Below are 16,010 nucleotides of genomic sequence, written 5' to 3' on the forward strand. Positions count from 1 at the left end.
CCATCGAAAAAAAATAACTTGTGAGTTCTGAGCAGCATAAAACTATCAGTGTAGTTCGATTGTCATTGGTGAATTGAGACTCATTAAGCTTAGTAATTGACTGAATAGCGTTAACGTGGAATTATCGTTAGATAGAAATGTCCGAAATAAATTGTGAAATTGTATGAATAGACGACACAAAAATAAGTATTTTCACAAAATCTACTATAATCTTTCTTTGTTGAATGTTTACTTACAGAATCAACATAATTTATAATTGGTTTATAAACTATGTTATACGAGATTTATAATCATAATGAGCATGGCTATTAATGTAGAAAAGAAGTGACCATTATCAGTGAAGGAAGCACTCTCAATTCTTTTCCACTTTGAATAATGAAAGATGCTGTAAATACTGGCTGAAAACGATAAAAACCACTGGCTAGTAAAAACGACCGTTTTATCGTTTGTCGAAGCTGCATATAATTCGTTATCCCGATGACCAGTAATCGATCCCTTAGGACGGTCCTCCGCGCTCTATTTCGATACCGCATGGGAATGCTCCCCTGGAGTCCAATCCATTATCCATTAATTTGCCATCTAAACCACAATCGCTCGCCGTTAGTAATTACTCAGTTAATTAGTCAATCAGGAGGCCAGGGCTGTATTGATTGCGAACTTTGTAGATTGTAAACATTGACTTATATCTAACATTATATACATAACCCGACTTTCTCATACACTTAAAAGGGTTTACTCTGCGCCCCCTTACAGGAATTTTTCAACCTGACACTGCACAGCAAGCTGATTCAGCCATATAAGTGAGGCAGCAGAGCATATCAAGACTACTGTAGACAAGCGTGTGTGCTTAGACAGGGTTTCAACGCGTGACGATTTTACGCAGTAATGGATTTCGGCTGCATGAAAATCGAATATTGTATGATTGTTACAATTCCGTTATACAGACATAAACATTTAGACGAAAAATGTAAATTAAGTAATAAAAAATATCCATTTATATTCCTTACTTACTTACTTACTTACTTACTTACTTACTTACTTACTTACTTACTTACTTACTTACTTACTTACTTATTGCTTTTAAGGAACCCAGAGGTTCATTGCCGCTCTCACATAAGCCCGCCATCGGTCGCTATCCTCTGCAAGATTAATCCAGTCTCTATCACCACATCCCACTCCCTTAAATACATTTGAATATTATCCTCCCATCCCATTCCGAGGCTTATTGTATGGTTTCGTAACAAGCTGTTTTTCACGGTGATGGGTTGTTAGCCCTTCGTCCAACCCCCAAGCTGGAGGAGCACCCCTTATCGGCTGTCCACGACTGCTTATTCAATATATTCGCAGCTGCCCTCCATATCTGGAGGTCATCTCCTCTATCCGCAACCTGAGGACTCGCTATGCCGTGATGATAGGGACACACAATATATGGCCATTTATATTCCAGTCAGAGAAAATCATTGGATTCTTCAAGATACACTGATTTCAAGACTATAATTAAAATTCACTACTGGATTTCGTTAAAAAAAATTCAAAACCTTCAATGTACATAAAAATCTCTACTGTATTTACAGGGCAAGTCATATCTAAGAGACTAGTGAATTATTTATTGAAGAAAATGGAAAGAATTTTATTTGAACTTCAGAGAATTTACTCAAAATGTTCTCCATTGTGTTTTATACACATGTTGCAGCGATATAATGAAGTTCTGGGGCAATAACTGGACCTTATCATCTCCAACATTACGTATTAGTCGTGTTATTTCATCCTTGAGAGATCTATAACATAAGGATTATCTTCGTGTACTTTTTTATTCAGGGTAAACCACAAGTAATAGTCACATATCGACAAATTTGTAGACCGACCAGGCCTTAGTCCACTAATTATTACACTTCCTCCAAAAATGTCACGTAGAGCTTCCATGCGCCGATGCGTATGCTTTTGCGCAATCTTGCTGAAAAATTCGGAATTCTTTTCTTGCTCCGTGAGAAATTCTTAACATAGTTGTAGAATGTTGTTCACATAAATATCCTACTTAATATTTTTTCGTAAGAAATTATGAACCCGACTATTGTTCACGCACTAACTCCACGCTATATTCCCATTTACATCATGTAGTAGAATTTCATAAGCTGTGTATAATTTGGATTTTTCAGTATCCTACTAACGTAGTCATTAAATAATTTAACAATACAATGTTTCGATGATTGTGTACTCTCTAAAAAGCCCCTCACACGACATCTTTTTCAGTAAATACGTTTCAAGGAGGAAAATGTGCCACTGTATTGTGTATCTAACCATGGTTAAAAGTATGTATTTCTCAATACAGTTCAGAAAGTTAACTGAGAATGGTAATTTGAAGTGCTAGCAGAGTGTATCATCAGTATAGTGCAACAACTGATAAGAAAATCCCACGCAGTTTATCCTCGATCAGGATGAGGGCTGACCCAAGTGACCGGCATTTTTACCGAATTACGAGATTAGTGCACGGCAAGTAGTGCGTTTGGTTTTACCGAGCTTGCGTATAGAACAAAATGGAGGACATTTTCAGCAACTGTTCTGAAATTTTTGTATGACTCTCTCTATTTCCTTCAATTAATAATTCACTAATTATTTAGAAGATAACTTGCAGACTGTGGTGGTGTCATGAAAGACAAAAATGGTATCCGCTAGACTGTAGTACAGCGAGACGGCAGGTATTCCAGACCCTCAGGTTTGACTCGATTTTTATAAACCCAGCAGAATTATCAAGGAAATGGTAAACATTTAATTTAATATAGTTCTGCAAATTGTAATTAAAGTACAGAAACGGCATAAAATTGTATTTTAATTGAAGCCATACTTTCAGGGATTTTATAAATTATAAAAAATTTTAAATGTAAATTTATATACTCTTATTGTGTAGTAGACATAAAACAAATTGTATTATATACTTCTTAATTTAAAATCAAGAATCCGCCTCTGAGCACGAGTTCTACGCTTTGACGGATGAGCTAAAATTTTATCTGGGTATACTATATTTTATGTTACAAGTATTAGCAAAATAAAATAAATAAATAAATAAATAAATAAATAAATAAATAAATAAGCTGTCCTAATGTAATATTTCAATCACCATGGCGACCGTTCTCAAAACACATAAAACATCAATATTCATTAACTTTCTCCGCAATGCTACAAATAGCCTAATTATCTAAAGATTAATAGATAGTACGATAGCAAAATTCTTTGCAATTTATTACATTAATGATCATAGCTTTGGTTTTTTTAACACTTTTCACGAAGAAATTAAATTTAATAGAATATGATGTTGCTGTGACGGGTAAAAAAAGAAACATCTAAATCTAATTTTTATGAAGGACCGAATAATTGTACTTCCTATGACAGTGATGGATTTATAATTTATCCATCAAGCCATTAATATCGTTATAGTGGCATATTATTGTCTTCCATTACAAAAACTCTAGCTCAAAAATGGTAAAAGTCATATTACTAACGCTTCATTAAACGTAATACGTCCGATGAAAAAAGAACAAAATAAATTTATTTCCTCACGGAAATGAAACAAATTGAATCTGCGGTCATATATCGAAAAGTTTTAAAAAATCAGACGTAATGGATAATTCTAAACTTCATAATTCGAATCCACACATTAAAATTGGTCAAAGCTTTTTGTAATATTTCCGGAATATAATACAATATTTCTTAGTGTTATTTTTATGAGAGAATCTCCAGAGAAATACAATACACTGAATGTGGTGGACAAAGTGGGTTTTAGAATGTTGCAGAAATAGAATATCTATCATTAACTTATACAGGGGATGTATAAAATTCATGCTCAAATCTGATTATAGAGCTCATACGTACAGGTCAAGTTATTTTCTCCTGCTATGCGGTCAACTTCAAGATGTACGTTTTATAAGTGCGGTGTACCTTGTAGTGGGACAAGTGGGCAACAGATTTGTAAATCATATCTATTTCATTTAAGGGTAGGCCAGTGATTTTAATTAAACAAATTCGTAGTGATAATAGTAACGAAAAAGGTCGAAGGTCGAATTTGGAGTTTTTCTCTGGGTTCTCCAGTTCCCCAAATATAAGCGCCAATATTATTCCATCAACATTTTCTACTCCATTTCACCAACATTTCTCCGATCAGCTGTCGGCATATGCGGACAGGGCTGGTCCAGAGGGCATGCGGAGTTGTCCTCATATCCTCTTCAGTATGATCGAACGTGTGAGTCAGAATAGGTCCAACTTGAGAATTAACGAAATAGGCCTGCGTAGGCAGGCACATAAGCAAGGGTAGGAGTTCACTCCAATTCAGAAAAAAAAACATACAAAAATCAATTTCCAAAAGCATAATTTCAAAAGATACCAGACACATCTCGTTATCTGGCTCAAGTCAGTCCCGTTCAGGCCGAATAACTGAGAATGCACTGTAATTATAAGATTCATTCGTATTTTGAAGACAGTATAGTCTACCGCTGTGGAGTAACGATTAGTATGCCTGACCGTGAAACGAGCAGGCCGGGTTCAAATCCTAGTTGTGACAAGCGTCTGGTTGAAGTTTTTTCAGAGATTTTTCCTCAACCCATTAAATGTAAATACTGGGTAATTTTCGGCGCTCGAACCTGGACTCATTTCGCCGGCATTACCACTTCATTTCACTCAGACGCTAGATAACTATAGCAGTTGATAAAGCGTCGTAAAATAACCAATAATTGAAATTATTGAAAAAAGACGGTATACATCGGAGGCTAGGTTCTAAATATCAGCGTAGAATCAATGGATGAGAAAATGCAATGTACGTGTGGTCGGTCTCTGGCAGTATTCACGCAGTGTAATCATGGCAAGGAAGTCTTGACACGACGGCGACGGCATCTTCGACAGGTTTAGCAAGAGTTTCCCAATTTCCCTTCTTTCTTTCCTCAGTGATGGCTCTAATTTGTGCCCAAGTAACAAAGCGCCACTTCGTAACGACCCGCCAGAGAAGTGCAGCTTTTTTCCCCCTTCTCTCCTCTGCCCCAACCTTAGCATTTTTCCCTCTTCCTCTATTTGTGCTATGAGTTCATCTTCACAGTTTATGGAGAATTACAAATTTCACAGAAGAAGGAGAAATAACAAAATTAGTGGTGTCAAAATTTAATATAAATTTGTTAAGAATAGCAGGTAAATATAAGTAAATAGTTTCACTTTTCAATTGCAGATACCTTTTCATTATACTGATTAATGATAAGGAAATTACTGCGAAATATTTTACAATGCATTTTATTTGTCAAGAACCAATACTGTTGACAATAAAGCTGTAGTAGAGGATGAAGTAAAGTGCGCGCGGTAGAATCGTAGTTAAGGCGTAACACGTAACGCGGGTTCGATTTCCGATGAAGCCATTGATTTTCTCCATTGATCTAATCCTATTTGTCGCACTATTGTCCTGAGGTTTACTCAGCCTCTAGGAGAAATGAGTGCAAGGCGTATTTCTTTGATAGTAAATGCGGCGATCAGTAACATCCCTACTGCCATTGTCTTTACAGGTGGAAGATTTAACCTCCCGCTACCCTGTGGTTATCTGTGAATAGTGTATGTGTGCTGAAATTGAGTTGTGTGTTGAGAATATCACGAGGGTGTGTTTTTGTGTGCCTGTATATTTCGTATTATTATCGTGATATTCTCAACACACAACTCAATTTCAGAAAAAACACACTATTTGGCTCCACATTACACTATACCAGTGGTGGGCAAAATGAACGCAACCCACAAGACAGGATTTAAAAGTCAACTACATACTGTGGGAGGGGTTGCACTCTGCAACGCAGTGACGGATTTACAGACAGTTGTGCCACTACACTCCTACCTACCATATGTAATTATAATAGTCCATTCACGTGATATTTAATTAATCATTTTTCAAAGAAATTTCTTCGAAATTGAGATTTATACCTGTGCATGCTATTTTCAGTTGCGCAAGGAGATGAGCATCGCTTAAGCGGGAACTGTGGATGGACTTTATAAATTTCATTTTAGAAAACAGCTGTTCGCATTGGTAGGTTGATGAATACATACCGTCATTTCCCATAACTATGGTCCTGGAACACAACTATGGTCCACGATACAACCATTCAAAGATCATTGTAGAAATAACTTAGACCGTTCGTTGATAGCTGCAGTGACTTGAATTCAAACTACAGTACAGAAAATATATAGATAAACGACGTACTACGTTATGGAGTACAAAATTTGAATAGTTTTATCGTGAACAATAGTTATGTTCAAGGACCATACTTATGGGAAATGACGGTACGCATTATTTTTAAGCAAACTGTCTAAGCAGTGGATATGTGGTACTAGACATCTTTTAGCCCCCAGTAGACCTTCACATTCTGCTTTCAAGAAGCCCTCATTCTGCAAATCCAGTACCTCTAACTGCAATTGTGGGATAACATTTTCAATTTAAACATGAAAAGAAGTGGCAAAAATATTGATATCTTTCTCCATCCTTTGAAAATCACTGAATCTGTGTTCTTTGAACTCGTATAACAGGTGGTCTATTTTAAGAATGTACATATTTAAGTTCGCGTCCTGAATATTTGTAACTGATCCTGAACATGAGAAATAAAAGAACCGCCTTTCTTGTAAGTGTGATATCCTCTCGATTCATATGATTCTGCGAAAGACATTGTATCAGTAATGAAGCTCCGAAGTACAGCAATCCAGTATAATCCGCCACGTACACGCGCAGTATTTTCATGGAGTGGAGGAAGGGAAGGTAGGGGTAAGTTTGATGCTTCGCTGAGGTCTGACATCACTGCGGCAATGCCGCAGGAATTCCCACCATTGCACTATGCAAACACATCCCCACAGGAATCACAATCAGAAGGCTCGAAAATCAGGAACACCCAGTTCTGAAGATAACCTACAACAGGTTGAAACTAGTCAACAACAAGGTACCTAATTTTAACACGTCAAAGAAATACAGTCATTGAAGCGTGCATTTCCATAACGTTGTAAGTGCTGAAACCGGGAGAATATATTTTTTCGCATATATCAGTTGTAGGTGCCCTGTTTGACAATATTACGAAAGGTTATGAAGAAAGTGCTGCCCCAAGTAATAAAGTAGTGCACTTTCAGGTTGTGCAAGTCACAACGTTGTATGTACTGTATAAAACTATTTTCGTTCCTACTGTAAACTTTAAAAATTGGTATTTACAATGTTCTGGAAATGCACGCTTCAATTATATATTCAGAAGTGATATAGGCCTAGTGTTACAAGCTGTGTTATCAAGATGTATTAAAAACAACATCTAAAAATTGTCCAGGCAATTCCAAGAGAGTACAATAAAACTACTGTCAAATTTCATTCTATATTCGTGAAAACACGCAGACAAAAATAATCACCATTCTTTGGACAGCGGAGAGCCTCCCGCATTCGGTGGCATAGGAATCCTGATTGGTGAGTGCCTCCTAGAGGGCGGTCACCGAGCACCACACAATACATAAACCATTAAGCTGTAGTTTATATTGTGGGCTCCATGAGAGTATATTATGCACAGTATGAGGTTCCCATGTCAGGTATTGAATAATTTTAACCTGTTACAATGTGCTTCTCGCAGGATACAAACATAAGCGAAATTATTTGTAACCTAAAGGTGTTATTTGAGCGTAGGTGGTCTCCGGATGTAATAAGACAGTTCACGCATAGTACATCCTAATTTACAGGGACAGGAAAATCGGGATAGTAATTATAGCATTCAACTAGACTTACTGTTAGATTTACTTCCTACTGGAATTTTCGTTAAAGTCAAATTTGACAAAGTACATTAATACCGTATAAATAATTGTGCAGAACCAATAGTGTCACATTTTCGCTTGTATAGATCGCACTTATTTTACTACAGTTGATTCACATATTGGGGTGCGGCCTGTATTCGAGACAATTAAAAAATTATGTTACTTTCACTTCAACTCTCTCTCATGTAATCAACAATAGACACCTATTACCGCACAGTCGTAACCCCTAAGCGTTCAACGCGATCCCGTTAAATCGACGACATGAGCTCGGAAATTTACACCGTTTCCAAATTTCTCAAATTGTCCATAATATTTTTCTTAACCCCTGTACAAGAACATAAGAATTTTTTTTCTAAGTTTTTTGTTTCAAAATTTCGGTGCGGCTTATATACGCGTGCGGCCAATACATGCGAATATGCGGTAGGCTATATGAATCGGTAAATTACAGGTTCTTTCTGCCGCTTCACTTATTAACAAATAGACACATTCAAGTCGCCTCTTTCTCACTTTATGCAGACTATTACCAGTTAAACAATACAATTAGAGACCTTTCTCGTGTAGCGTTCCACTTTGCATGCCTGCGAAATCTATCACTTCAGCTCGGAAAAAAGCGTTTTCCTTTCCAAGTGTGTTATTGCTTTGGAAGAATATCTCAATACGAAGAAAAATTTATAAACGAGAGATCATATTAAGTAATATGGCCTACACTCACGGAGTAACTGAGCTTTTTATCAAAATAATTGTAACAGAGATTAATAAATGCTATATGTAGAATCTGTCTGAGAATAACTCCTGACAACATTACTAATATTCTACAAACGTTCACGTTCCAGATAAACTTAAAACTATTTTAATTTTTGCGTTTTCCAATTACTCAATCTTGGGAATTCAATGGTTTATCGTACTAGCTCTCGAAGTCTACCGAGCCTTATAATTATAATAATGTTTATAAAGTTTGGGGCGTGCGGTAGTGTTGCAGTTAAGGCGTAACTCTACAAATCCGGAAGGCACGGGTTCGATTTCCAGTGAGCTCATTTTTCTTCATTGATCCAATCCCTACGGTTGCACATTGGCTCAGAGATTTGCTCAGCCTCTAAAAAATGAGAACCACGGCATTTCCTGTGGGGGTAAAGGCGGCAAGCACATACAGTAGAACCAACAGCCCTACTGTCATTAATGCCTACTGTCTATGAATGTGGGAGCCTTAACTTCCCGCTTCCTTCTGTGAATAGAATAGAATAGAAAAGAATAGAATAGAATAGAATAGAATAGAATAGAATAGAATAGAATAGAATAGAATAGAATAGAATGTTTTATTTTTGCTGCTAGAGTTAAGGTCATAAAGCCTTCTCTTCCACTCAACCAGCCTATTACGTAAAGATTACTGTCAAATAAAGAATAAAACTGATTGATGAGACAAGGCAAAGATAGATTTACTATTCAGCAATTATATTTCATAAAACTATCAGGAGCTATTGATAATATAACCAATAGATAGGTACCACATTTCCTGCCTTCCCTGGTAATGGAACCGATACATAGCTTCGAAACATTGGATTTTTTTACATCTATGACACGGTTCAAAATCTAAAAGTTCCTCGCGACGTTGAACACAATGGAAATCTTAAATCATACAAAGAGTCTCAATTATTTACAAAGGGAGGTGATTTCTTGCTACTATCCCTAGTCACTACTCCATTCGCACTACCACTGTTAAACAGTCGTAAGAAGTGTAGTCTGAGTTGAAAGTATACTTCCTCTACACTGTTGACATGCGCAGTGAATATATTTCATGCCACCGGCGTAGATCAGCCTGTAGGTGAATTTGCCTGATTACCTGAAGTTGAGATCGGGTGTGGGTTTGATTCCAGCACTGGCTGATCATCTAGTTGGGCTTTTTCCGACGTCTTCTCTTACAGTAAGCCGAAAGCCAGGAAATTTATGGTGAATCTTCGGCCTCATCTCGCTATCACCAAATCTATTGACGCTAAATAACCTAGTAATTAATACAGTGTAGCTAAGTACTGATTTTATATATACTCCGAGGTATATTTTAATGGATATTTATGACATAATAATTGAACATAACAGCATCGATTATATGTAAATTTTAAACAAATCATTTAAAAATAATACTCTGGATTATGAACGATAAGGTAAGACTGTTGGCGAAGTATTACTTTTACTTATTTAAACATCTATGTTTCTTAATTATTAATGTAAAAGTATGTTCTTATCAATGATTTTTAAGAACAGTTATTATTATTACTTAAATTTGGTTGCCTTCCCTACTTCGGAAACCGCGCTACGCCACTGACTACATTTCAAGCACGTTGGGGGCTTCCGTACATTTTAACCTTTTTTCTACGAGAATCTAGATGAAATGTTTCCTGATTGGCGACAGATAGAGATAGACGAATTGCTTGGTCTTTGCGCTAACCTGATTATAATCCATTGGACTTCTTTGTATTTGGTTATGAAAAGTTTTTAGTATACTAATCTACTGTGAATAGTGTAGAAACTATCCACAATAGTATTGGATGGAGCTGCTTTTCAGACGATACGATCCACCTCAGCTATCTGGGAGCGTGTTCGGGGCTAAAATGAGACGAGCTCAAACTTATTTGAAAGGAGGTGGACGTGTTGAACATTCCCTCCAAGGTGGTGTAAATAGAGTGTGTAAAAATAGCTTAATAAATCACAAAATAAGAATTCCATGTTGATAAGCTTTAATGTTCTTCTCTACATATTAGGGATCAATTCGTGAAGTTTTCCCTCTAGTTTTCAAACATCCTGTATATACATATTCAAGGTTGGAAGCCGCTACTTTAAAAAAAAGAACGGTTCATAAGTTAAGGCACACAAACGTTCTCTATTTCATTTTGGCATAACCTACTCTATGTACCCGCTTTTGAATCAGTAGTCTTACTTTTTTATTGGAAGAACTTCGGGTGCGGTTTTGTTTGCAAGCACACTTCCCTTCCCTACACTCATATAAAACTGAGGGTTATTCAAACCCACAGAGTATTTTAGGAATAATTAATATTACCTCAACATTCAACCGAAATCTCGTGGTTTTTTTCTCTAGTTTTATATGAAAGACCTTGATTCATGAAGTAATGTGAAATAGTCAATATTGTGAAATGTATTGAAAGCCCCTCCGAAATCCTTGCCGAAGAAAATACAAATATTATTCTTCCCCTAAAATGTGAAAATAAATATGAGACTCTATGGATACATTTGTTGCCATGGAACATAGTGCAGAATTCTAATGGCTGTGAAGGATTCTGAAGGTATAGAATTCGGTGGAAAAAAGAAAGTCTGAAAAACAATCATTTCTGGGCACTGAACATACTCACAGCCTACATTTGAAAGACAATAATAATAATAATAATAATAATAATAATAATTTACCGGTTGTTCTTTATGGTTGTGAAACTTGGACTCTCACTTTGAAAGAGGAACATAGGTTAAGGGTGTTTGAGAATAAGGTGCTTAGGAAAATATTTGGGGCTAAGAGGGATGAAGTTACAGGAGAATGGAGAAAGTTACATAACACAGAACTGCACGCATTGTATTCTTCACCTGACATAATTATAAACATTAAATCTAGACGTTTTAGATGGGCAGGGCATGTAGCACATATGGGCGAATCCAGAAATGCATATAGAGTGTTAGTTGGGAGCCCGGAGGGAAAAATACCTTTAGGGAGTCCGAGACGTAGATGGGAAGATAATATTAAAATGGATTTCAGGGAGGTGGGATATGATGATAGAGAATGGATTAATCTTGCTCAGGATAGGGACCAATGGCGAGCTTATGTGAGGACGGCAATGAACCTCCGTGTTCCTTAAAAGCCAGTACGTAAGTAAATAATAATAATAATAATAAATTATTGTTATTATTACTATTATATAGCGTAATACATTATAACCATTTCTACAAACAAACTGAGAAGAAAGATTGTTTAGCTCAGTTTTCTTTATTTAAGAACGATATCAGTCAGTAACGAATAATGCCAGTAAAAGCGGCGAGATGACTTTGAGATATAATATTATAGTGATGAAATATAAATAACACATTATATTAAAATTCTCTGAGGGGACATGTGTAACAATTACATTCTGATTACGTTGATGAGGAGCCATAAAGACTAAGATACATTCATTTGTATCATTCGTTTATTCCAGTTTTAAGCGAGTATACTATATACAGAGTGAAGCATATACTCACTCACTCACTCACTCACTCACTCACTCACTCACCCACCCACCCACAGTTTTCTGCCTAAGAGCAGATCTTTCACTGCAAATGTATTACATTCACATTAAGTTAGTACTTAAAATTGCGACACGAGTTTACAAAATTAAGTTAAATTGAATGGTATGAAGTTTGAAGCGATACTTACACATTTTGAATGTGTGTTATTGGTTACAGTAGCATTCCTGAAGTATATATATATATATATATATATATATATATATATATATATATTATTAGGTTATTTTACAACGCTTTATCAACATCTTAGGTTATTTCGCGTCTGAATGAGATGAAGGTGATAATGCCGGTGAAATGTTTCCGGGGTCCAGCACCGAAAGTTATCCAGCATTTTCTCATATTGGGTTGAGGGAAAACCCCGGAAAAACCTCAACCAGGTAAGATGTCCCGACCGGAAATCGAACCCGTGCCACCTGGTTTCGCGGCTAGGCGCGCTAGCCGTTACTCCACAATTTAATAATTTTCCATTTTACGACACTTCATCAACTGCAATGTTTATCTAGCGACTGAGTGAAATGAAGTTGATAATGCCAGAGAAATGAGTCCAGGGTCAACGCCGAAATTTATCCATCATTTGCCATTAATGGGTTGAGGGAAAACACCGGAGAAAACCTCAAGCAGGTAATCTGCCCCAACCAGGATTTGAACCCGGGCCCGCTCGTTTTAAGTTCAGGCATGATAACCGTTACTCCACATCGGTGAATTAATTTAATAGTTACTGGTACATAATGTTGTTACTTACTAGGTTACTTTAATGCTATGCAGTATAAATACATTTTTAATATTTTCATTATTTTTATTATGTAGCATAGGTCTATATATAACCTATTTTCAAATATATTATTGTAACTAAATTTACGGATACAATTATAGTTTTTGTTTTCTTTATTAGCGTGGAACTGGGCAATTCTTAGTTTAAAAAAGCCCGTTACCATTTCTGTAATACCCTACGCACCTCTTGCTCTTAGTGGGAGCACGCCGATGCAACCCACAACATGTAATTGCGCCTTAGCTGCAGCGGGCTGATGCAACTCACAACATAATAATGAAGTTTCAATATTATAATAGTATTTGCATTACATTCAATATATTCCTAAAAATATAATGGATTGAGTAGCCACGTTCTAAGCAATTACAAGGAGTCTACGAATCCCCTGCCTTTCATTTTAATTCAAAGATTGCTGACCTCTTCTGAGATGCCTAATAGGCCTATTATGTGTAACATCAATTTATACAGTATAATTAAATTTAGATAAATAATTTTAGTTGCATATACTGTATTTTAATTCTATCACAGTTGTCCCCTTCTAAGGTACCTATAATGAAATCAAAATTACATAACTGTATTTAGGTGCATAAGTTTAATTCTCCACATCTCAATTCTAATATTCCTGTCCTCTTCTGATGTAGGACCTACATATAAAATGTCTAAAACGAATTCTTTAGAGCCTATTTCAATACTTAAAGAACTACTTTAGGTGCCTAAACGTGCTTTTACAGTTAAAATACCCAAGGTATACTGATAAATGTGACTAAAATCATTTGAATAACTTAGGCGCTACGGGCATGGACAGATGGGCGGACAGAATCAGGAAAACCATTTATTCGTATTTTGTGATGATTTAACTATTTATTAATAATGTTATATTTTATTATTGTAATATTAACATACGTGTTCGAGATAGGTAAGGCATGTAGCACGTATGGGCGAATCCAGAAATGCATATAGAGTGTTAGTTGGGAGGCCGGCGGGAAAAAGACCTTTGGGGAGGCCGAGACGTAGATGGAAAGATAATATTAAAATGGATTTGAGGGAGGTGGGATATGATGGTAGAGACTGGATTAATCTTGCTCAGGATAGGGATTAATGGCGGGCTTATGTGAGGGCGGCAATGAACCTCCGGGTTCCTTAAAAGCCAATAAGTAAGTATTTATTATCATTAGCCTGAGACAAGTACAATAATAAACATTGCCATCCCCTGTGCAGTTTAGACTGGTATTGGTAAAAAGAAGCCGTTTCTTTCAATTAAATTATTCCTAGTGACAGCAGAAAAAAATACGCAGAATACTCGTATATAACGTAGATTTTATATATAAAACATAACCGAAATGTGCATCGTCGAAGAAATATTCCAAAATGCCAAGTAAATGCATGAGTTATAAATTTGTGTCAAGGGGTTTCTTTACCTGACGAATCGTTCTGACCTTCCTGTACGATCAGAGTGCATAAAATGATGAGGCCAGTGTTTCAAGAGCAGACAATTAGTTCTGAATTTCTATAAGTTACGGTATATTAGCTGTATTCTTTAGTGGGTTAACACAAAAGAGAGAGAGATCTTCCGGCTATTTCATGTTAGAAAACGCAAGAGTGCACACATAATATTCCTAAATGTCTGAAATTAGGAAGAGCCGATAAGTGCGTAATTAGATAAGAATTAATTGAGCTGCCTGTATCTCCTGATCTAAATTTTAAGCATTACTACTATTCATAGGAAATATTGAAAGATAAAATAAAATGTTCGTAGAAAATGCTAAAATGCGAGATGAATTAAAATGCAAATGCTGCCTTTAAATTGTAAACACGAAACATCAACTTGGTTGTGTTATTAGGAAAATTTGACGCACATTTCCAGGAATAGAGTTGTCACTTCGAGATTGAGATGTACAGATCGGGATACGGTTTCAATACTTGGAAAACAGGCCAGCCCTTTTTTTTTTCGAAAAAATTGGACAATTTTGTGACATTAAGTCAGGAAGTAGATTTACACATAAAATGGAGACTATATAAAAAGCACTGTCACAGAATAATAAAAAATAATGCATACACTCAGTATGATTAGTTGACATTTGCCATATTAGTAGGCAGAATAAAAACAGAGCTATGCGTCGTTAGCCGAATGAGCAGAGCGTAGGATAAAAGTATCAAAAAAAGTAAATCATATGAAATAGAGAACAATAAAATACGGTTAATGGCCAGTCCCAAGCTTATCAGCAGCGCTCAGATGCAGGAGCAAGCATATGAAGAAAGTGTTAAGCATAATGTAACAGGTCTATCTCGTAATCTTTTAGTGGGGTCGGTGGCTATTTTTATCAATAACAATGATAATTTGTAATTTTGTTAACACTTTTCACACGAGTTATAAATAGAGCAGGACGAGACGTTTTACTTTCCTATGTTTCTTTCTTCGTCATGTCTCACATCCTCCTTTCATACCGACTTACAAACAAAGAAAGACATACAATGCACTGTAGTTAGAACGGTACAGATCTATCATAACAACACAGAACAACAAGTTACAAAGGGCAGGCACCTAGTACCGTAGAGAGAGGTTAAATCTCTTTCGTTAGCCATGCCAGAAATCGAACCTCGGACTGCTTGGATGGGAAGTTCATACATTATCTCGAAGTCAAGGCAGTGGATGAATTTTTACTACTTACTGTAAATTTCAGTAACCGCTCTATGATATGAAATGTTTGTGCAAAATATATTGCTACGATATCTTATTTGCAAACAAAATTGTCTGCGAAAGTACACGAATACTTGTCTCGTGCTGCACGAAACGTAATACAGTTGGAAGGTTTATTTCTACAATTGAACCAATCTTGATCAGTGGAGAGAAATATTTGAGCATTAAAAATCAAATCCAAAACGATATTCTATATTTTCGCAGTCACTGGCGTTAAAATAAAATCCCAAAGAAACCTGAAAATTATGAACATACATCAAAATATAAATCTAATCAAATAAATTATCATTGGACGAGGAATAGACTGTTACTTACGAACTGTGCTGAATTTAACTCTTATTACTTAAAATACTTGAATTCTTTTGAAGAGGAATGCTTACTTTATCCCTGTTATGGTACATTCCTTTCAAATTTTGGTCCGTTTTATCAGTTCTTTTAAGTGTACTTACTGATAATTAATTGTCAGGCGTTCAG

Source organism: Periplaneta americana, chromosome 2, assembly GCF_040183065.1.
Source record: "Periplaneta americana isolate PAMFEO1 chromosome 2, P.americana_PAMFEO1_priV1, whole genome shotgun sequence".
NCBI classification, from domain to species: Eukaryota; Metazoa; Arthropoda; class Insecta; order Blattodea; family Blattidae; genus Periplaneta; species Periplaneta americana.